Source organism: Macaca mulatta, chromosome 3, assembly GCF_049350105.2.
Source record: "Macaca mulatta isolate MMU2019108-1 chromosome 3, T2T-MMU8v2.0, whole genome shotgun sequence".
Taxonomy (NCBI): Eukaryota; Metazoa; Chordata; class Mammalia; order Primates; family Cercopithecidae; genus Macaca; species Macaca mulatta.
In genome coordinates this window covers 77,936,563-77,959,013 of record NC_133408.1, presented here as the reverse complement: position 1 = coordinate 77,959,013, position 22,451 = coordinate 77,936,563, and the positions used below count along the sequence as shown (strand labels likewise).

General features: G+C 45.9%; 1 protein-coding gene and 1 long non-coding RNA gene across 5 annotated transcripts in view; one reads left to right on the top strand and one right to left on the bottom strand.

The window, feature by feature from the left end:
- The window catches only part of DDC (dopa decarboxylase), a 106,273-nt gene extending 88,539 nt beyond the window's left edge, over positions 1–17,734 (bottom strand). Inside the window, exon 1 of one of the 4 annotated variants that reach the window (XR_013415349.1) lies at positions 17,569–17,725. The gene's annotated coding sequence lies outside the window, so the exon portion shown is untranslated. Of the gene's footprint in view, positions 1–12,633; positions 12,693–17,568 lie in introns of those variants that run through there. The other 3 variants (XM_015133491.3, XM_015133493.3, XM_001082132.5) reach the window with 3 other exon arrangements.
- A 628-nt stretch (positions 17,735–18,362) lies between these two features.
- LOC144339844 (uncharacterized) lies at positions 18,363–21,837 on the top strand. Its single transcript, XR_013415352.1, has 2 exons — positions 18,363–18,599; positions 19,609–21,837. It is a non-coding gene; the product is annotated as an uncharacterized LOC144339844 (long non-coding RNA).
- The last annotated feature ends 614 nt before the right edge of the window (positions 21,838–22,451 follow it).

The window sequence follows — 22,451 nt, the reverse complement described above, 5'->3', positions numbered from 1 at the left end:
AATAGCCTTATTTCTGGTGTGGAGAATGTTTTAGTGGTCTGAATTGAAGATCAAACCAGCCACAACACTTTCTTAAGCCAAAGCCCATTCCAGAGTAAGGTCTTAACTGTCTTCAATTCTATGAAGACTGAGAGAGGTAAAAAAAAAAAGTTGCAGACAAAATGCCTGAAGTTAGCAGAGTTTGGTTCATGAGGTTTACGGAAAGAAGCTGTCTCTATTACTTCTGTGCAAGGTAAAACAGCAAGAGTCAGTGGAGAAGCTGCAGCAAGTTATCCAGAAGATCCAGCAAAGATAATCCATGAAGGTAGCTACAGTAAACCATAGGTTTTCAATGTGTACAACATAGGCCAGGCACGGTGGCTCATACCTGTAATCCCAGAACTTTGGGAGGCCAAGGCAGGCAGATCACCAGGTCAGGAGATCGAGACCATCCTGGCTAACACGGTGAAACCCAGTCTCCACTAAAAATACAAAAAATTAGCCAGGCATGGTGGCAGGCGCCTGTAGTTCCAGCTACTCAGGAGGCTGAGGCAGGAGAATGTTGTGAACTCGGGAGGCGGAGCTTGCAGTAAGCAGAGATCACGCCACTGCACTCCAGCCCGGGTGACAGAGTGAGACTCCATCTCAAAAAAAAAAAAAAAAAACAACAATGTAGACAACATAGACTTACATAGACTTCTATCAGAAGAAGACGCCCTCTAGGGCTTTCATAGCCAGAGAGGAGAAGTCAATGCCTGGCTTCAAAGCTTCAAAGCACAGGCTGACTTTCAAAGGGGGTAATACAGCTGGTGACTTTAAGTTGCAGCCAATGATTATTTACCATTCTGAAAATCCTAGGGCCCTTAAAAATTATGCCATATCTACTCTTCCTGTGCTTTATAAATGGAACAACAAAGCCTGGATGACAGCACATCTGTTTGCAGTATGGTTTACTGAATATTTGAAGACCATTGTTGAGACCTACTTCTCAGAAGGAAAGATTCCTTTCAAAAATATTACTGCTCATTGACAATGCACCTGGTCACTCAAGAGTGAGATGTACAAGGAGATTAATGTTTTCATTCCTGCTAACACAACATCCATTCTACAGTCCATTGATCAAAGAGTAATTTTGACTTTCAAGTCTTATTAAGAAATGCGTTTCATAAGGCTACATCTGCCATAGATAGTGATTCCTCTGATGAACTTCAGCAAAGTAAATTGAAAACCTTTTGGAAAGAATTTACTATTCTAGATGCCATTAAGAACATTTGTGATTCATAGAAAGAGGTCACAATACCAACATTAACAGGAGTTTGGAAGAAGTTGATTCCAATCCTCACAGATGACTTCAAGGTTCAAAATTTCAGTGGAAGAAGTCACTGAAGATATGGTGGAAATAGAAAGAGAACTAGAATTTTAAGTGGAGCCTGAAGATGTGACTGAATTGCTGCAATCTCATGATAAAATTGGACAGATTAGTTGCTTCTTATGGATGAGCAAAGACAGTAGTTTCTCGAGATAGAATCTCTTCTTGTTGAAGAGGCTATGAGTATTGTTGAAACAACAGCAAAGGATTTAGAATATTACATAATCTGAGTTGCTAAAGCAGCAGCAAGATTTAAGAGAACTGACTCCAATTTTGAAAGAAGTTCTACTGGGGGTAAAATGCTATCAAACAGCATCACATGCTACAGAGGCATCCTTCATGAAAGGAAGAGTTGATCGATGCAGGAAACTTCATTGTTGCTTTGTTTTAAGGAATTGCCACAGCTACCATAACTTTCAGGTACCACCACCCTGACCAGTCAGCAGCCATCAACACGGTGCCAAGACCCTCCACTAGCAAAAAGATTACGTTTGCTGAAGGATCAGATGATCATTAGCATTTTTAGCAATAAATTATTTTTAAATTAAGGTATAGACTTTTAACATATTATGTTATTGCACACTTAATAGACTACAGTATAGTGTAAACAGAACTTTTATATGTACTGGAGAGTCAAAAAATTCATGCGAGTCACTTTATGGTGGTCACCTGGAACTGAATTTGCAATATTTCTGAGGTGTGAACACCAAAAACTGGAGACAGGTCTCAGTTAATTTTATTTTGCCAAGGTTGAGGACACACCCCTGACACAGCCTCAGGAAGTCCTGACGACATGTGCCCGATGTGGTCAGGACACAGCTTGGTTTTATACATTTTAGGGAGACATGAGACATCAATCAGTTTGTAAGAAATACATTAGTTCCGTCCAGAAAGGCGGAGACAGCACAAAGCAAGGCCCTCCCGCTGAGGGCTTCCAGGTCACAGATAGCTGAGAGGCAGACGGTTGCATTCTTTTGAGTTTCTGATAAGTCTTTCCAAAGAAGGCAATCAGAATATGCATCTATCTCTGAAAGAAAAGGGATGACTTGAACAGAATGGGAGACAGATTTTCCCTGAGTAGTTCCCAGCCTCAAAGGGCCTAAGATATTTTCCTTTCACAGAGGTATGCCTGTAATACCTCGAAGAATTTTTTTGTAACAACCAAATAAATAAATGGTAACAAATTAGCACTCAATAAATTTCAGCTATTAGCTTTTCTAAATAATCCTAAAAAGTGCAACCTCTTGTTTACATTACTGCACACTTTCTTTTGCGTTAAAAATTTATAAAAAGGAGAACACTTATTTTATAATTTATTTAGAACAAATTCTTCTAGAGATAAATATTTTTAGTGTCTTGAAAATATATTGCCAAATTTTCCCCTAAAACATTTTTTTTAACCAAATACTCTCCCGGTAGGGAGTGTATAAGAATGTTCATTTTACCATACAATCACTGGGCTTGAATATTCATTTTAAGTTTAACCAGCCTTGTAAGCATTTAATGATTCTGTTGTACCTTTTTTTTTTTTTTTTTGAGACAGGGTCTCGCTCTATCGCCTAGGCTGGAGTGCAGTGGCATGATCTGGGCTCACTGCAACCTCTGCCTCCCAGGTTCAAGCAATTCTCCTGCCTTGAACTCCTGAGTAGCTGGGATTACAGGCACATGTCACCATGCCCAGCTAGTTTTTATACTTTTAGTAGAGACAGGGTTTCACCATGTTAGCCAGGCTGGTCTCTACCTCCTGACCTCAAGTGATCCACCCGCCTCAGCCTCCCAAAATGCTAGGATTACAGGCATGAGTCACCGCACCCGGCCCCATTGTACTTTGATTAATGAAACTGCGTATTTTTTTTGTGTATGTTTCTTTGCCATTTGGATTTCTTTTTTAATGAATTTCTTGATCACTTCATTCTTTTCCACTAGGGTGTTTGATATTTCTTATTTAATTGTGAGAGTTCTAATATACTAATACATTCTACTCTTATGTCTTGAAATGTTTTGCAGGCATTTTCCTCATTTTTGTTGGACACAATTTGCTTACAATTCTATTCTGACCTATGAGAATTTTAATTTTTATGTAGTGAAATCTCATAATCTTTTCTTCAGGACTTGTACCTGGTGTGTGATTATTAGCAATGCCTTTTGAAGCAAATATTCTAGCTATATCTATTTGCCCTCCTGGGGGGCCGGACATGTGAGGCAACAAGCTGAAGACTCAGAAGGGGTAGCTGAGCAAGGTTCAGAAAGACGCTCACCTTCTGAGGGTATCAGCTTTAAGTCACAGCACCAGGCCAAAGCATGTGGCTCTGGAATAAACGACACAAAAAGCAGACACACACCACATACACCAAAAGAAATATTCCTAGTCAAAGTGTAAAATAAGACCTGGTTCTTATATTTTAAATTATTCTCTGTTATTTATTCACAGATTATTTCCCACAAAGACCTTTTTAGAAGGCTCTTAGCATGAAGCCACAGAGAATCTTGTGCTCATTTGTAGCTGTTTGATATTTTATGCCCCCAAGCTGTGTAAATATTAGCTGGAAGACTTAGCCTATGATAAAGGCTGTGGCTTATGCCTCTCCAGGTCCTTGAAATAGCTTCTGTTGACATAATCTGCCCAGTGTTCCAGCAGCTGCACATGACATTATTCTCCACACTCTTCTCTACCCCACACTATTTTCCATGCTGTGCTGTTCTCCATGCAGCCCCTGCGGTGCATTGCCTGTGCATGGTGAGCCGGCTGCCTCCCTGGACTTCTGGCTCAATGTCTTTTTGCATCAGCAACAGTCAGAGCTCATCTCCAGCTCCACATGCTTCAAGAAGAGATGGACTCGCCTGAACGCCCTCAGACCTCCTGATTGACCTGCGGGGTTATTTTGTTGTAATACATCATTTCAGTGATACCCTTTGCAAATGGTGGGCTTCTCCAAGCAGGGTCCTCAACTTATTTATTTTTGCCTTCTTGGGACCAGTCACAGGCCCTGGACAACAGAGAGCTCTGTAGGTATTTGCTGAATCATGAATGAATGAATGATCTTTGGTCCTCTAGACATTTTATTTCTGTAATATACCCTATTGGACTCTACTCTCTACCTTTGAGACAATTCAAGTCACCAGCCCCTCACATATCTGCCACAAGGAAGAGTCACAGCAGACACTAGGAGCTATAGCCCCTCCCACCATTGAGTCCTGACCACTTCCACCTGTGCCATGTCCTGTCTCAGTCCCTACCCAGCATCTAGCTCTCCATGCTCAGCACTTGACTAAGTGTCCTGCAGTCTGAGCACTGCGATTTCCCTCCTGGGACTTATCTGCCACAGCCACTGAAGAGAACCCAGCCCAGACCCCTAGCATCACGGGCAAGCCCAGCCACACCACTGTGCATGTAAGGTAGTGGATTCCTCACAAGCCCGGAGTGGGGATGGCAACCATGCACTGTGGATCTGTCCATGGTCCTGTCTGTTCATGCACACAAGACACGATTTTGCTGCAAACACCGGGACACTGGAGACTTTGTTCAGCCTCTCTTGACTTTCCTTTTCCATCCTGATGAAAATAATAGGGTTGACATTTTTTACACTATTCCAGAAAAAAGAGCCATAGTATATGTCTCAGAAAACACGTATGCTTTTGGGACTGAGGCCCTGGCTCACTATCCCCCTCAAGCATATACTTACAAATCCAGGCACAAAACTAATTTGGCTGATTTCCCTCTGGATTGACTGCTTTCTTTTTTTCTTTTCCTTTCCTTTCTTTTTTCTTTCTTTCTTTCTTTTTTTTTAGATGGAGTCTTGCTCTGTCACCCAGGCTGGAGTGCAATGGCTCGATCTTGGCTCACTGCAACCTCCACCTCCCAGGTTCAAGCAATTCTCCTGTCTCAGCCTCCCGAGTAGGTGGGACTACAGGTGCATGCCATGCCACCACACCCAGCTAATTTTTGTATTTTTAGTACAGATGGGGTTTTACCGTATTGGTCAGGGTGGTCTTGAATTTCTGACCTCGTGATCCACCCGCCTCAGCCTCCCAACGTGCTGGGATTACAGGCAAGAGCCACTGCGCCCGGCCTGATTGTTTTCTTGATGGACATTTTCTCTGTGGGTTCAAAGACCATAAAAATGTCCAGTAGGAGAAATGCTTCCAAGCAAGACCATAAAGAAGTTTCTAGCCATGAGAGCTTTTTTAATAACAGGAAAATGGCTACCTGATAAACTTGCCTCAAAAAAGATCCTCTAATTTTTTTTTTAACCCTTAAGACGCTGGTTAAACAACAGGCTACTAAGAAGCTTTACATGAGCATTTTTGTCAGTGGCCAAGAGGCACATGAATAATCCAAATCTGCTCAAGAGTGGCCTCCTGCTACACCACCAAGTGTCAGGCAGACCTGAGGTCAAGGGCCATCGCTTTCAGTTACTCTGTTACCTTCAACCTCCACCCCTTTCTGGGGCTCCTTCTCAGCCTCTGTGAAAGCAAGAATGCATAGAAATACCTCCCTCCAGTGCTGCTGGGAAGATGAGTGAGATGACGGGGTGATAGCCTGCTGCAGAGTCAGTGCTCAGTAAAACGTTTTCATTAATAATAGGAGAACTGTGGGGAGGGAGAGGGGAAATATGAGGACTCTCTACTTTCTGCCCAACTTTCCTGTACACCCGAAACTGCCCTGAAAGTCTATTAATTTTCTTTAAGTAAAAAAAAAAAATTATTAACTGGGCAGAAGTGCCTCATTTTGAGGCTTTTGAGGCTGGCTTCCTCAGCTCCTTCCTTCCTCCCCCTCTAGGACACATTATCTTCACCTATATTTCTCTTCCATGGCTCTCAAACTCATCTGTTTACAAACTGGAAATCCACTGTTTTGCAACTGCTGGTTCTTTTCAGCTTATGAGACTTAGGTAGTGCTGACAGATTTGTCAGATTCTTTGATGAGATAATAGTCAGGGACTAGAGCCAGAGTTAGCGATCAGGCCTACTTTCCATACAACTGCTCTTCTCAGAGACTGTGGTCCTCAAAGCCAATTATTCTACATGCTTGACCTCAGGTTCCTGCAGCATTCTTCAGAAAGTCATGAAGATTCTGTGTCACCGAGGCCCTTAACACATAAGCTTTATAAGCTACAGAGAGAGAAACATCACAGACTCCCTCACATGGGTAAAAAGCAACATAAACAGAAAGTATTCTGGGAGGCAGCATGGCGCTGCCGGGGAGAGGGGTGGACTCTGGATCCAGATACCTCGGCTTGTGTCTTATCTCCAAGGCTTATTAGCTGGGTGACCTTAGGTAACTGAGGAAGCTCAGCTAACCTCTCTGGTCACCATGATGCACTCCCATCTCTCCATCAGAGAGACGAGAGAGACTGTGCTCCTGGAACCAGGATCCAGGCCATCCGTGCAAAGCTGCTACCGGGTCAGGCTTACTGGGAGAGCAGGCATGGAGGAGGAGGCTGAGCCAGCATCACGGGGATGGTAGTACCTCTGCCTTCCAGCCTCCCACTAAACCTCCCACTGGCAGAATCCTACCATAATCCAGGTGTCCTGGGTTCCTGAGAAGCATGGTCTGTGTGATTTGGAGTCAGTAGAGGAGACAAGAGATCGTTGGAAAAGAGCCCCAGGATAGGCTGACATCTTAGCTCCTTTAATGCTTTATTGGTGAGAGCTATTACCATGCTCATTTCACAAGGCAGGGACCTGGGACCCAGGGAAGGGAAGGGCTGTCTCAGGTTGCAGCAAAACAAAGGCAGAACCCCTGTTTCCTTCATCCTGTAGGCCAAAGTGTCCCTACTTACAATTGACACAATTAAGCTAGGGCACCACACACACACACATACGCACACACCCTTGCCACTGTCTTACACTGGTGCCACTACTTTTATGTAAATCTGGGTGTTCTTATTTAAATAAGTACTCTCTCATTGGTCTAAAAAATAGTTAACATTGATATGAACTTACATGCACCAAGAACTACATTAAGTTATTTGCCTGGTTGTCATTTTTAATCTTTATAAAAACCTTGTCAGTAATACTATTATTCCCTTTAACAGATGAGAAGACTGAGGCACAGAGAGGCTGCACAACTGAACTAAGACTCCACACCTGCTGTAGTCAGATCAGCCACAGTTGAACTCGGGCAGTCTGGCTCCTGAAGGCACCCAAGAGAATGTCCTGGACTCAAACACAGGTACAGAGCATCCCTAACAGCTGCAGCCAGATGCGTATCAGTTGATGAAAAGAGCATGGCTTAAGTAACTTCAGGATTAGAAACATGTAAAACCAGTTTCTCCCAGGGCTGCAAGGAATGATTTCCCGAAGGCCCACTGAGGACCATAGGGGCACCGCAGCTTCCACGGTGCCTTGGTTGCTTATAGATCATGTTCATTACAAACGGTAACCAGAAAGAGAAAGGGCTTGGGCAGCTCTCGGCTGGAGGTGAGACGGTGGCCAAGACCCCGTCTTAGTCCGTTTGGGCTGCTATAAAAAGTACTATAGAGTGGGCAGCTTATAAACAACAGACAATGATTTCTTAGAGTTCTGAGGCTGGAAGTCCAAGATTAAGGCCCTGGCAGATTTGGTATCTGGTGAGGCTTGTTTCTCATAGACACAGCCTTCTCTCTATGTCCTCACATGGTGGAAGGGGTGATGGGTTTCTCTAGGGTCTCTTTTGTAAGGGTACTCATTCCATTCATGAGGGCACTGACTTCATGACCTAATCACCTCTCAAAGTTCCCATTGCCTAATACATTGCAGGTGAGGATTTCAACATAGGAATGTTGGGAGAAACACACATGTCCACTCCATTGCAGCTCCACTTGCAATCTGTACCATGGCCATCATCCTAGGCGCCACACAGAACCGTGAAGAGAGTACAAGATAATTACAAGATAGATGCTCAAAGCATAGCATTTCACTCTCCGCGCCTGTGCAAATTCAGGAGGAATCAAATCCATCATCTCAAGGGAGTGTCTGTCCAGAGAGGAACTCCTGTAAGGGACTTTGCACTGGGTTCTAAGTCCTACTCCGCCCAGCTGCCTCCTTGGCCAGCTTGGTCTGCGTTGGAAAATGGCCCTGCCACAATCAAGCAGAGCTATGCTTTCAGCACTACAATTCCACAGGACAGTCTTCCTCCTCCTCCTCCTCCTCCTCCTCCTCCTCATGGAGAGTAGAAAGAATAGTGGGTTTGCATTCAGAGAGAACAGCTTGAGTCCATAGCTCTGCGGCAAGAGGCATGCAGCTGCTGGCTGACGTTTTGGCCTCTCTGAGTCTGTTTCTTCACAGGTAAAATGGAGCTGCAAGCTCATGCAGGCAGAGAGCACTTTGGACTGTAAACCTGTGTCTAGCAATTATTATTACTGATGCTACAGAAGACAGGCAGAAGCCTCTTCTCCTGAGGTAGCATAAGAGAAAAGGGAGAAAATTTCTACAACAAAGATCAAAATTCAAGGGAAAGCCTTGCTGCTCTGCTGACATGAAGGAGGAAGGAGCTTTGTGCAGCTGTTTCTTATTCATTCCCTGTTTAATAAACAAAGCTCTGTCAAAGTAGATTCTTGGCCAACAATGACCCATGGAAAGGAACCATAGAGAAGTTTGTCCTGGTTTTCAGTTTTCCTCCCATGGAAAGATACTACTTCCACTCGTATCTCTGTAACCATGCTGTGACCTAAGTTAACGCTGGCTGGAAACATTCATAACTTGAGCAATCTCAAAAGACGAAAAAGAATGTGAAGGACATTAAACTGATTGATATCATTCCATTTGAGTCCTGACTGTAGACAATTCAAATCGTTGCAGTGAGGATGTGTGTATGACTGGGGATCCTTTTTTCACTTGACATTTTTCCTGTATGCCTAATTACAATATGCAGAATTTCCTTAACATAACACTCCTGTTTGCTCTTATTAAGGGCTGCTGAGTGGGGATTTCACCGTGTTCCTATGACACCGTCCATTCCCACTTTGCCTGTCAGCTGTTCGCTCTTATGGGCAGCACCGTCATGAGTAGATGACACTCCACCGTCACCATACAGGTCGCACCCATTAGGTCTGTCTCTCAAATATATTAATTCCCCAGTAGAATTGACACATGTGAGTTGTACAGTTCTTTTTGCATGTTGTCAACTTCTTTTTGAAAAACTGGAATGATACGGAAATGTCACCCACCATCAGGCATCGAGTGTACACGCTCCATCTCTGCAAGCTTTTCTCCTTCATTCGCATTTTAACTTTAAACCTTAAAACATTCACATTTTATTATTTTCATTCATGGTTGCTAATTTTAAAAGTTTATATGCTAACTGCTAGGTAATTTTAACTTCTCCTTTGTTTTCATTTTATTGAAGAGTTATGTCAGAAGAAACTTTAGAAATCACCCCCCCTTACAAATTTTTTCCCTTATTTTTTTCTCAATTCTTTCCCCCTTTCTCTTGCAGTCACATTACTAGTTCATAAGAGATCATAACCATTTGCCTTTGCTATTGGCTTGAGACAATTCAAATTATGTTCTAGCTGGTTGCTTCTTTTCACCATAGTCATAATATCCAGTGCCCATGACATGTCCTGGTTTACCGTCTATTACAAACACAGGACACCTGCACTGTGAATCTATTTAGTATGCTTTGGCACACTCTTTGGGGAGTCCTTATGAGCCAGTTTGGCGGTAAATATTGACTTCTAGATTCACACTGAATGCTTCCCTATTCCTCATATTGAACAGTTGCCGTCCTGGGGCCTGGTGTTGCTAAGAAGCCTGCACTTGAGGTGCCCCCCACCAAGAAAAAATCCTGAGAATCTGTTGAACCTTGGTTGCCACATCCTATTATCCAAGAAACCAAACAAATCAGCAGTGCTCAAGCTCCTGATAAGCTCATGGTATACATCATCTCACTGAACACGCTCACAACCCTGCCAGGCCAGTAGTTATTGCTGTTTAACTTGACCACAGCCACACAGCCAGTAAGTGCAGGAGTGGGTGCCAGTGTTCTGAAGTCAGCATTTTCCTAACGCACCTTTGCCCTGGAATCCACTTACACCTGCGCTGTCAGCTGCCCGTGTCCTCACCATGGCCAGAGATGAGACCACAGGACTCTAAACAGGGCTCCCACTGGGATGGGGAAGGTGGTATCTGCAACCAAGAGTGTGGTCCAGGGCTCCTGCCTGGTTCACTGCACCTGGGAGAACAGGGGGATGTGGCTTCGGGTGGGAGCGTTGAGCACGCAGACACATGTCTGCCTCCACCCACCTGGGCTGGAAACAAGCAGAGGCTCAACAAATTCTGCGGCCCTCCATGCCCCAAGAGAAGTGCCTCCCCCCTACCTCCTCCAAAACAGAAGAAATGCTGAAGAGTTGCCATATACAGGGCAGCAGTATAAGCCCTTTACCTATATTCTCCTAAACTTCACATCAGCTCTGCAAAGTAGCAGTATGATCCCCTTGACAGCAATGTGGAGAGGCTGAGGGAAGCATGCAGCAGGCACGGAGCTCCTCTCAGCCTGCACAGCTCAGAAGTGGCTTCCACACTTGCCTCTGTTCAAACCACAAGACCAGGACCCTCCGCCATCTCTCAGCACAGTGGGATTCTAACCTTTTCTATGAGGTCCTGTGTCCATCGCTGCCGCATATGTCCACGAGGTGCCTCTGGGCTCCCTGAATGTCTTCCTCCAGAAATGCCAACAAGCACCAGACAAACAGAAAACATCAGAACACCTTTTTTTTTTTTGGAGACGGAGTCTCGCTCTGTTGCCCAGGCTGCAGTGCAATGGTGTGATCTCAGCTCACTGCAATCTCCACCTCCCGGGTTCCAGCAATTCTCCTGCCTCAGCCCCCTGAGTAACTGGGACTATAGGTGCTCACCACTACGCCTGTCTATTTTTTGTATTTTTAGTAGAGACGGGGTTTCACCATGTTGGCCAGGCTGGTCTTGAACTCCCGACCTCAGGTGATCCACTCACCACAGCCTCCCAAAGTGTTGGGATTACAGGCATAAGCCACTGCGCCCGGCTGCAGAACACTTCTTATAAAATATCCACTTAGTGTTGTTTTCCTAGAGCCGTTCCCTAAACTTGACAGCTGACTCAAGTTGAGTTTCTGAAAGCAAAACCTTCAGAATAATCAATATCTTGAAGAGCAGAAAACAAAGGTAATTAGAACCCCCAGGCTATCTCTTTGAATTTGTGGCAGGGGAGTTAAGGGGGGTTTATTTTAATTATTATATTCACACTGGCTGTGTGCAGAGGCCCACCCAGTGTGTGCCCAGAAGACAGGAAGAAAATAAACTGCTGAGAATGGTATGATTTTGTTTCCTTCAGAACCATTCAGACACCCCTGAATTTGCTGTGTGGTCAGCCATCTACGATGCCTGTGTTCTAGTCTGGGGTCACCGCAGGCTGCCAGCCAGGACTCCCGTGCCCCGAGCAAAAGGAGTGTTTGTCTCTGGCACACTTGACAAACCCACAGAGGACCAGCTTTTGTGCAGCGATTGTCACCTCTTGGAGGGGAAACCCTGCTTATCTGAATGAGAAATTTTCGCAAGGAGCCTCTGCCCTTGGAGTCTTCAAGAGAGAAACAAGCTTGTGGGGAGAACCCATGTCACCTGCCTGAATTTCCCTTGGAAACTGAAGAAAACAGGCTATGGAGGGTGCAGCAGACCACGCAGCAGCATCTTCATCGCCCTCACACTTTCCTCCCTTATTCATAATAGGGCTCTCATTTATTGAACACCTATTGTGTGCCCGCCCCTTTATAAAATCAGACCTGGTTTTTACCATGATCTGCTGGGAGGACGCTGTTAATTAGCTGCTCTCCTTCACCTCTGAGGCAGGAAAGGTGGCCGGGGAGGTGTGCACCTGAATGCAAACCCCAGCCTCTGAGGCTGCACAGCCTCCTTCTTTCCCACCCATCGTGTGGCCTCCGTGGTCACTACATGCACGCGAGCCAGTCTGGAAAATAATTTCCACTCAGTTATGTTGCTGTCGTGGCTCTAGGAATGTGGCCTAAAAAGCAATCCAAAGTTTTGGATTATGTGCCTGACCTGTTGCTTGCAGATGGTACAAAAAAGCAAGCCGACCTAGGTTAGTGCCTATTTTCTTGAAAAGTTCCTGTAAACCCTGTGCCACCTGAACACACTGGATGCTCAGCTGTCCCTGTCGGCAGAACCTCCTTTCTCCTGCAGGAGGGGAACTCAGCACAGATAGAATCAACCGGCAAACCACCCACCCCAAACCCCAGGGTCACGGCCATCCAGGGAGCTGGACGCGTGAGTCTGGTCCGCGAGCCATGAGGACAAAGAGCGGTACTCACAGGCAGCCCGGAGTGACTTGCTCTCTGTCCTCTCTCTCTCCTCTCCACAGTGACAGTTAAGAGGCACAGAAGATGTGATTGCCATTTATGTAGACACGGTGTCTGCCTCTCTGAAGCCAATCAGAGCTGCCGGCTCTGCATTATTTACTGAGCAGCATCCCTCCACCCTCCCACCACCTCCTGCCCCCACTCTGCCCCCAGGAGGAGAGAGTCATCCTAGCAGGATGGCGAGGAACAGCACGGCCTGCGGGGGCTGGGGAGACGCCAAGGAAAAAATGGGCCCTGGGTTCCCAGGCACTGTGTGGGATGCAGATTTGGGGCCAGTGCTCCTGGGACTCTCCCAACAAGTCTGAGAACCCCCAGGCTCCACTCCAGGGGTGAGGAAGGGATGGCGTGGCATTTGGGGAGTGCTCACTCTGGGCCTGCGCCTTCTGTGAGGGACTATTAGGACCCTGTGATACTTGGGAGTCTCAGGGTCCCAAGCCCACTTCGCCAGATGAGAAAGTGAAGTGAGATGCAGATTAGGTGTTGAGCTGTGTGCATCTCAAACTCCTGTGCTGTTACCCTTAAGCCTATCAGCATTGAAAACATGGTTTGGGCTCCGTCCCATTGGGTAGCAACAGGGAGGATCATCTTCCCCACCCTCACCCCCTCCCCCAACCCCTGCTTGATGGGTGTGATAGAAGGAGCAGGACTCCGTTTCTCCTGAAGGTGCACGCGGAGTCATATGAAGCTAGGAAAGGAGCCTGGGTTTTGCAGAGGAGGAAGAGTGGAGAACAGGGTCCACTCAGATGACGAGCAACCTGCAGGTGCCTCTGCCCTGACCACACACACATGCACACACACCATGCACACTCATGCATGCACACACATACACAAGCACACATGCATGCATGTTTATACACACTATACATGTACAATAGCATATACATACATACATGCATACCACATACACATGCTTGCACACATGCACACACGCACACATATACCTAAGTGCATGCATGCACACACATACACATACCACATCCAGGGCTTGTGGCACAGTCCAGAGCTAGAAATTCCCCAAGCAGAGCCATCTATCCTCTAATTTTAAGCAGCATCTTTTCAAGGAAGAAGCTACTCCTGTAGAGCAGAGACCCCACGGAGCTGGGACAGAGGCAGCAGCCTTCAAGGCAGCAGAACATGCCGTGAGTGCAGGGGCTGCAGGGCAGGGAGCCGGCAGGTGGTACAAGTGAGGAGATCCTGGTCTCAGCCTGTATGTAAGCAGCTCCCTCCAGCAGCCGTGCAGGGACCCACAGGCAGCAGCCACGTGGACAGTGGAGGCAATAAGGAGATTAGGCCCCATCTGCGCAGAGGGCAAGATGGGAGCTGCCCAAGCATCACCATCCAGGGGGAGCCAGAAGCCAGCAGCAGAGTGGCTCATTCCCCCAAACACTGTGAGTTCAGCCAAGACCACAGAGGAGAGGCAGGCCCCAGCTATGAGCATTGGAGCTCTGTGGGAGGGGACAGTGTCAAGCGGGACAGCCAGGCACTTCTTGAGCTGAAACTCCTCTGTCCTGAGACCCTCCTTTCTTGCCCGTGGCTATGCACACATGAGGAAGAGCCCTGGGGAGGACTGGCCAGGAGACTGGGGGCTGCAGTGGGTGACTGAGCACAGGGCTCCCGCAGGGCGGGGCTGGGACTGCACTGCTCCCTGGGTGTGTGCCCTTCACCCTGCACACAGCTTGGGCCACACACCAGGGGGACAAAGGTATGAAGAGGGGGCTGATATTTTATTATCATTTGTGTATAAGTAGTATTTAATCTTTATTTTGTTTTTCTTTGATACACGAGTTATTCAGTAGCTATTCAAAAAATGTCTAGACTGCCGGGCACGGTGGCTCGTGCCTGTAATCCCAGCACTTTGGGAGGCCAAGATGGGTGCACCACCTGAGGTCAGGAGTTCGAGACCACCCTGGTCGACGTGGTGAAACCCCACCTCCACTAAAAATACAAAAATCAGCCAGTTGTAGTGGCAGGCGCTTGTAATCCCAGCTACTCAGGAGGCTGAGGCAGGAGAATTGCTTGAACTTGAGAGGCGTAAGCTACAGTGAGCCGAGATTGTGCCATTGCACTCCAGCCTGGGTGGCAGAGCAAGACTCCATCTCAAAAAAAAAAAAATGTCCAGACATACATAGCAATATTTGCTTATTTTTTAATTGAATTCTAATTTAATTAATTGGATTGAATTGCGGTCAGAGAACATGTTGGTGTGAGAGCAATTCTCTAATAGATGTTGACATTTGCATAATGCCATTTAAGACACTTAAGATAGTGTATTTTCTAACTTTTAGGTATTTGATTCCATATATGTCCAATAAAGCAAGATTATTACTTTTGCTTTTGAAATTTTCTAAATGTTTACTAATGTTTTGTTTGCTAAATCTATCATCCAGTTTACTATAATTGGTAGAGATGGTGGATTTGTTGATTTCTCTCCATAGTTGAACCAAGATTTTCTTTATATATTTAAGGCTCTATGTATCTTTAAAACTGTAATACACTGGGGCCTATTATGGGGAGGGGGGAGAGGGGAGGGATGGCATTGGGAGTTACAACTGATGTAAATGACGAGTTGATGGGTGCTGACGAGTTGATGGGTGCAGCACACCAACATGGCACATGTATACATATGTAACAAACCTGCACGTTGTGCACATGTACCCTAGAACTTAAAGTATAATAAAAAAATAATAATAATAATAATAAAGTCAGACCAGTGTTCCTGGGAAAAAGAAAACTGTAATAGATTCTTGGCAGAGTAAAACTTTCATAATTTTATTTTATTATTATTATTATTTCTTGAGACAGGGTCTCACTCTGTCACCCAGGCTTAAGTGCAATGACTCGATCTCGGCTCACCGCAACCTCCGCCTCCCATGCTCAAGCGATTCTCCTGCCTCAGCCTCCTAAGTAGCTGGGACTACAGGTGCACACCACCACACCTGGCTAGTTTTTATATTTTTAGTGGAGATGAGGTCTCACCATGTTGCCCAGGCTGGTCTCAAACTCCTGAGCACAAGTGATCTACCCACCTTAGCCTCCCCAAATGCTGGCATTACAGGTGTGAGTCACAGCACCCAGCCCTCATTTTATATAATCATTAATTTATTTATCAAGTTGATTACTCAATTGACCTTGCCAAAATGCTGGCAATACAGGTGTGAGTCATAACATCCAGCCCTCATTCTATATAATAATTAATTTATTTATTCAGTTGATTACTCAATTGACCTTGGGTTTTTGTTTTTTTTGTTTTTTTGAGACGGAATCTCGCTCTGTTGCCCAGGCTGGAGTGCAGTGGCATGATCTCGGTTCACTGCAAGCTCCGCCTCCTGGGTTCACGCCATTCTCCTGCCTCAGCCTGAGGAGTAGCTAGGACTGCAGGCGCCCGCCACCACACCTGGCTAACTTTTTTGTATTTTTTTTAGTAGAGATGGGGTTTCACCGGGTTAGCCAGGATGGTCTCGATCTCCTGACCTTGTGATCTGCCCGCCTCAGCCTCCCAAAGTGCTGGGAATACAGGCGTGAGCCACCGCGCCCGGCCTCAACTGACCTTGTTAAAATGTGAAAACTTGGTTCTTCTTCCACAGTCGTACCTGCATTCAGTATTCCTGAGCCTCTCCCTTGTCTTGGAGACCAGGGTGGCGTGAAGCTCAGGGGTGGCACTGTAGGCAGATGGCTGTGTCTCTTCAAACTTATTTAGTAATTTTTAAGAGTGTGAAAATTATGATTTAAATGTTAAGCAGCACCAACATGTCCCTGGTTTGAAAAATGTCACGTATCCACTTTGTGAGGACTTCCAGGGTAGAGTTCTATAGGGTCATCTTCATCCTGCACCGCATCCAGATAAGCACAGAGAGCAAGACTGAATGCTGGAGGGACTTACCCAGCCACGGGAGCGGCACTTGTCACCCTGGACCCACACACTGGATTGCTTGGCTGCCCAAGAGCACCAAGTGCAAACGGGCTACATTCGCATTTTGTCTCTGCCAGCTGCAAGATCTTATGCCATCCTCCTCCCCTCCTCTGGCTGTTTGCTCACTTGTGAAATGGGGATGTGACTGGAGGTGAAGAAGGTGAACCTTCTTCTAGACAGAGCCCAGTGCAAACTGACCACTCAGAAGTAACGGTTTTAACTCACGCATGATGGACAGCAACGATTTCCATCGATTAAGCTTTGTTTCTTACATACTTCCAACAACAGAGTTAAAACCAGGAGAACTTCGACTCATTGAAGTTGATAACCAAACAATTCTCCCAATAGAAATTCCTATCCACATATGTTTTCAGATGGGAATTGTACTCAGCATTTTTGGTGGGAAAATGGTGGGAAAGATCTTCTAATTCTCCTCAAATCACCCTGCATAGGTAGACACCAAATTGACCTCTAAGTAGACTACACCATACATCGAAAGGAGAGAGCCCTCACGGAGCCTCGGATGTTATAAAGGTAAGGGCAGAGTTCACGTTTACTAATCACCTCCATAAAATTATGGGATTTAATCCTCACAAGGTCGATACTAAGAAAATCCTCATTTACAGAAGAAACAGAGGCTCGGTGGAATAAAATATCAACACCACCCTTGGCGGTACATGTTAAAAATAGAAACACAGCTGGCCTGCGTTTGCTACTGAGCCACAGTCATGAAATCATTCCCAGTCCCTATTAAACATGTGTCACTGGAGTGACTGTGTGCATGGAGAGCCACCAAGTGCACAGCCCCCACAGAACAAACGCCCCTGCCAGCCTGCAGCAGAAGAGAAAGCACCGCACAAGATCCCTCAAGCGAGTTCACCTTTAAGCAAATGTTCAGTAACGTGGGGCCAGAGAGTCAAGGTACATGTTGCTGTTTTCCCACTACAATCTGAGTAGGTATAAAACCAGGGACTTACACACTGGAAATTCGAATTCCTTACAGGGCTACTGTCCTTGATGGGATTCTCCAACTTCGGGGACTGAAGAGCACGTAGAGAAGCCGCTGAGGCGCTCGGCGCTGAGGCAGTCACTCTTCTGGAAACTCTAAGCCACATGTTTCCCTCTTCTTGTATTTCCAGCCTCATGTTCCAGTTAAACATTAATTCCTGCTGGTGACAAAGGTCAAGGAAATCTTGAGAAATAGCTCTCCTCTGGGAATCCTGAGAGCACATTCTGAAGAGACTGTTTCATTCCAAATCCTGGAAACTTGGATCTTTCTTATGCGATTCTACATACATCCCACCTTTTACTAAGCAACCCTGATTTCAGCTTTGGAGCCCAGTAAGTCATCTGATATGTTCCAGCCCTGCACCAGGTGATGCCTGCATTGCACACAGTCTCTTGCCCCTGAAGGCAGCACCAAAGTAAGCCTGCACTTCCCGGTGCGGCACTCAGCAATATGGGTAAGATTTCCAGGTTCAGATATCAGCAGAACCCAGGAACTCACCTTCCTTACCCAAACCCATCAAAATCATAGCTGAGATGCATGAAACAATGCTCTGAGTGGAATTTGGACAAATTTCTAAAAAGGCCCAAAGTCGATAGAATTTTATGAGAGCACAAAGCAGGGCTGAGAAAGCCACATTGAGAAGTTGAGCAGGCACAGCCTGCAGGGATCTTAGGACCTGGCCTTTCTGGCAGACCCCCAGCGGCTCCAAGCGTGGGGCTCGGTGGGTGTGAAGAGCAGAGTGAAAGTGAGGCTGACTGTGGGCAGCTCATTAAAGGACTGGAAACAAGGCGGAGAGGGCTGTCACCAGAGGCATTTGTCACAGGCTAGATGCAGGGAAGAGCTCTCCTTGCTCTATCCTGAGGAACTGGAACAGGCTAGGGCGGGGCACCTAGGGTTCATATTGTTAGACTGGAACCGGAGAGAGAAGAAGAGTGACACTGAGGAGTCTCCAAACCTCCACAGGAGCCATTGGAGGAAAGAGGGAAAAGAGAAAGAATGGTAAGTCAGCCCTCCAGTGACACACATCCAAATGCTCCAGCCTGGAGTCTCACAGGTGCTGAGACCCGAAGAAGTGATGGTCCTTGGTAAGGGGAAGAGTGAGGGAAGGGCTCCGAACAAGGAACAGCCTCTGCAAAGGCACTGAGGATCATGCTCAGCATCTCCCAGGCCCTGACAGAAGGCCAACCCCTAAGGACCATTCAAAGTGGGGCAGGGGGAGTCTTGCAAGCCACGTTACATAATTTGAATCCCCCCAACTGTAACGGAAGGCATTGAAGTGTTTCTAGAAAATGGTAACCTTAGCTTACTTATGGTTTAAGAGCACTCTGGTTCTGGGGTAGAAAATGGATCAGAGGGAGATAAAGGTGAAAGGGTTAGACCTTTAAGTTGGACCACCAAGTCCCACCACATTCCTTGGATTTCTGTACTTTCCTGCAAACCAGGAGTGAATTCAAGTGAATTCATTCTGGGAGATGGGCTGGGGGAAGAAAGGGACTTGAGATGAAGAAGCGTGGTAATATTCCCTATATGTGTGTGTGTGTGCGTGCATGTTAGGAGGTTGCTGGGGAAGGGGAGGAGTCAAGGAGGTGGAGAGACGAGCCAGTGATGAAGCCAGTGGGCAAGGGGTGATGGTCATGGACTGAGAGGAAGAAGACTAGGGTGGACCAGTACTGGCTGTGGGGAGATGAAGGACACCAAGGATTCAGTTTGGGAATCAAGTTTCAGATATCTACATATCATGTGATTTGAGATGTTCAGTATACCTCAGAAAAGAGGCCCAGACAGGAAATCAAGTTATGGGTTGCAAGTGTTTACATGATATTTGAAGCAATAGGACTGGAAAAAAATTATCCATAGAGAAGAGAGACCACAGTTTTGAAATCCTCAAAAAAGAGAACTAGTAGTGTCCAACTACTGACCAACAGTTATCTCTCAATAGAGGAATCTACATAGGAATCAGCATCCATTCCCAGAAGGGACTCTTTTCACATTTTCTTTCTTCTTGCAGGTGTGGGATTTATGGGGATTGAGGTGAGGCTTCGAGGACCAAAGAAAGAAATCTAGGGCAGGGTTTCCCAACCACAGTACTTTATCAGTCAGGGTTCTCCAGAAAACTGGAAACAATAGGATATGGATATAGGAATATAAGAAGAGACTTATTGTGGAAACTGGCTCATGTGATTATGGAGGCTGGGAAGTCCCACAGTCTTCCGTGTATGAGCCGGAGAACTAGAAAAGCTGGTGGTGTAATTCAGTCTGAGTTTGAAGACCCAAGAGCAGGAGAAGACGGGTGTCCCAGCTCAAGAAGAGAAAGAATTTGCCCTTCATCCACCTTTTCATTCCATTCTGGCCCTCAACAAACTGGATGTTACCAGCCCACACTGGTGCGGACTCTGGAGATTCCAATGCCAATCTCTTCCAGAAACACCTTCATGGACACACCCAGAAATCCTGCTTTACTGGCCCTCTGGGCATCCCTTAGCCCACTTCAGTCAACACATAACATTAACCATCCCAGCACTATTACATTAAGGCTGGATAAGTCTCTGTGATGGGAGCTGTCCTGTGCATTATAGAATGTTTAGCAGCATCCGGCTTTTACTCATTAGGTGCCAGTAGTCCCTAGTTGTGACAACCAAGAATGTCTCCAGACATTGCATGTTTCCTGGTGGCAAAATTGTTCCTGGTTGAGAACGACTGACCTTGTGCGACCTTGTAATGCCCCAGGGCAGGGGAAGGCAGCAAGGGTTGCAGCCAAGGCTGCTCCTGGAAGAGGGTGACTCTGCTCTTCCCCAGGAGCAGCAATGGCCACCTCTCATGATGCCAGAGTGGCCTGCGGTCAGTCGCAGCATGCATGTTGCAGGAGGGAGACAGCAGGTGTAGACGTGACTGTGAAAGACATTCACGGAGCACCTGAGTGCACTGGGAGCAGAACAGACAGGGCTTCCTGCTGAGATGACTGTGTGCCAGAGCAAGGTGGGTGTTGGGGGCTTTGCTGAGGCCACAGGTGAAGAAAGAGGAGCTCTACTGAGATGCCCACACTCTGGCCAAGCCCACAGACAGCAGTGTCAGGGGAACTGAGTTTTCCTGGAAAAGCCAATTTGTTTAGGAGCTGGTGAGTATATCAAATCTGTTTTCTTTTGTTCCAGAGCAGAAGTTTTTTATTTTAATGAAGTCCAATTTATCAGCCGTTTTCCTCCATAGGTTGCATTTAATGGAGGAAACTGGTGATTTATCTAAAAGGTCATCATCAAACCAAAGGTCACCTAGATTTTTTCTTGTGTCATCCTCTAGGAGTTTTATAGTTTTGCATGTTACCTTTAAGTCTATGATCCATTTTGAGTAAAGGTCTAGATCTAGATTCACTTCTTTTTTTTGCACGTGGATGTCCATTTATTCCACAACCATGTTGAAGAGCCTATCCTTTCTTCATTGTATTGCCTTTACTCCTTTGTCAAAGACCATTTTACTATATTTGTGTGGGTCTATTTCTGAGCTCTCTATTCTGTTCCATTCATCTATTTGTCTACTCTTTTGCCAATAGCACTTTCTTAACTACTGTAGCTTTGTAGTAAATCTTTTATTCATTTACTTATTAATTTACTTATTTATTTGAGACAGAGTCTTGCTCTGTTGCCCAGGCTGTAGTGTAGTGATGCTATCTCAGTGCACTGCAACCTCCACCTCCCGGGTTCAAGCAATTCTTGTGCCTCAGCCTCCCGACTTGCTGAGATTACAGGCATGTACCACCATGCCTGGCTAATTTTTGTATTTTTAGTAGAGATGGGGTTTCACCATGTTGGCCAGGCTAGTCTTGAACTCCTTACCTCAAGTGATCCACCTGCCTCAGCCTCCCGAAGTGCTGGGATTACAGGCATGAACCACTGCATCTGGCTGTAGTAAGTCTTTAAGTCGGGCAGTGTCAGTCCTCCAACTTTGTTTTTCTCTCAAAGATCTCAAATCATTGGCCTCAGACTATTGGTGGGTCATGGAATCAGTTTTGCAGGTCTCATGACCAGCATTAAAAAAAAATACAATAGAATAGAATAAAATAGAAAACAGGAGACATTGCACCTAATGATGAAAATATCGCTTTCTGAGCCTTTCAATTATGTACGTGTATATGTGTACTGGGTCATAATCCAGAATGCATTTCTTACTGCGTGTTGTGATCATACTGCAAAGGCCTCTATCAAGAGATGATCTCGTTCTGTAAAAATAAAGTGGGTCAAGATTTGTGAAATCTGAAAGTGAGGATTAATCAATGACGACAAAAAGCTAGACAAGGCAACTAGTGGACAACTAGCTATGCCTATATTTTCCATGTAATTTAAACAATTACATTGAAATGTTCCATAGCCATGTGTAGTTTCTCTTCTGTGAATTTCCTGCTTCCATTTCTTATAGGCCTTCTAGCCAGTGAGTGACAAGGACTCAGCTTTTCAGGGGGACAGCCTGGTGCACCATGACACCGGAGTCCCCAGTCTGGAGACTCACTGTCCCAGCGCTTCCTTCAGTCACTTGGATTACTGATCAAAGACAAAGTGATCCACTCATTACTTTTAAAATTAATTTGAATCAACCTTCCTGTAACCAGGCTGTGACACATTACAGCTGGACTTCACACCTATTCTCTTGCTTGCTCCTGGCCTGGGAGATGGACAGAGTTGGTATTAGCAGCCTCATTTTGCAAATGAGCAGAGGGGTGAGTGGAGTCAGGAGGCAGAGCTGGAGGATGTCCTGCCAGGGGTGTCTAGGTTGGCAAGAGGGAGAGGTGGCGACACACAGTCCCTTTGCTGTTACCTGGCCATAGGTTTAACGTGACTTTGAATTATTAAGTCATGTTATTAA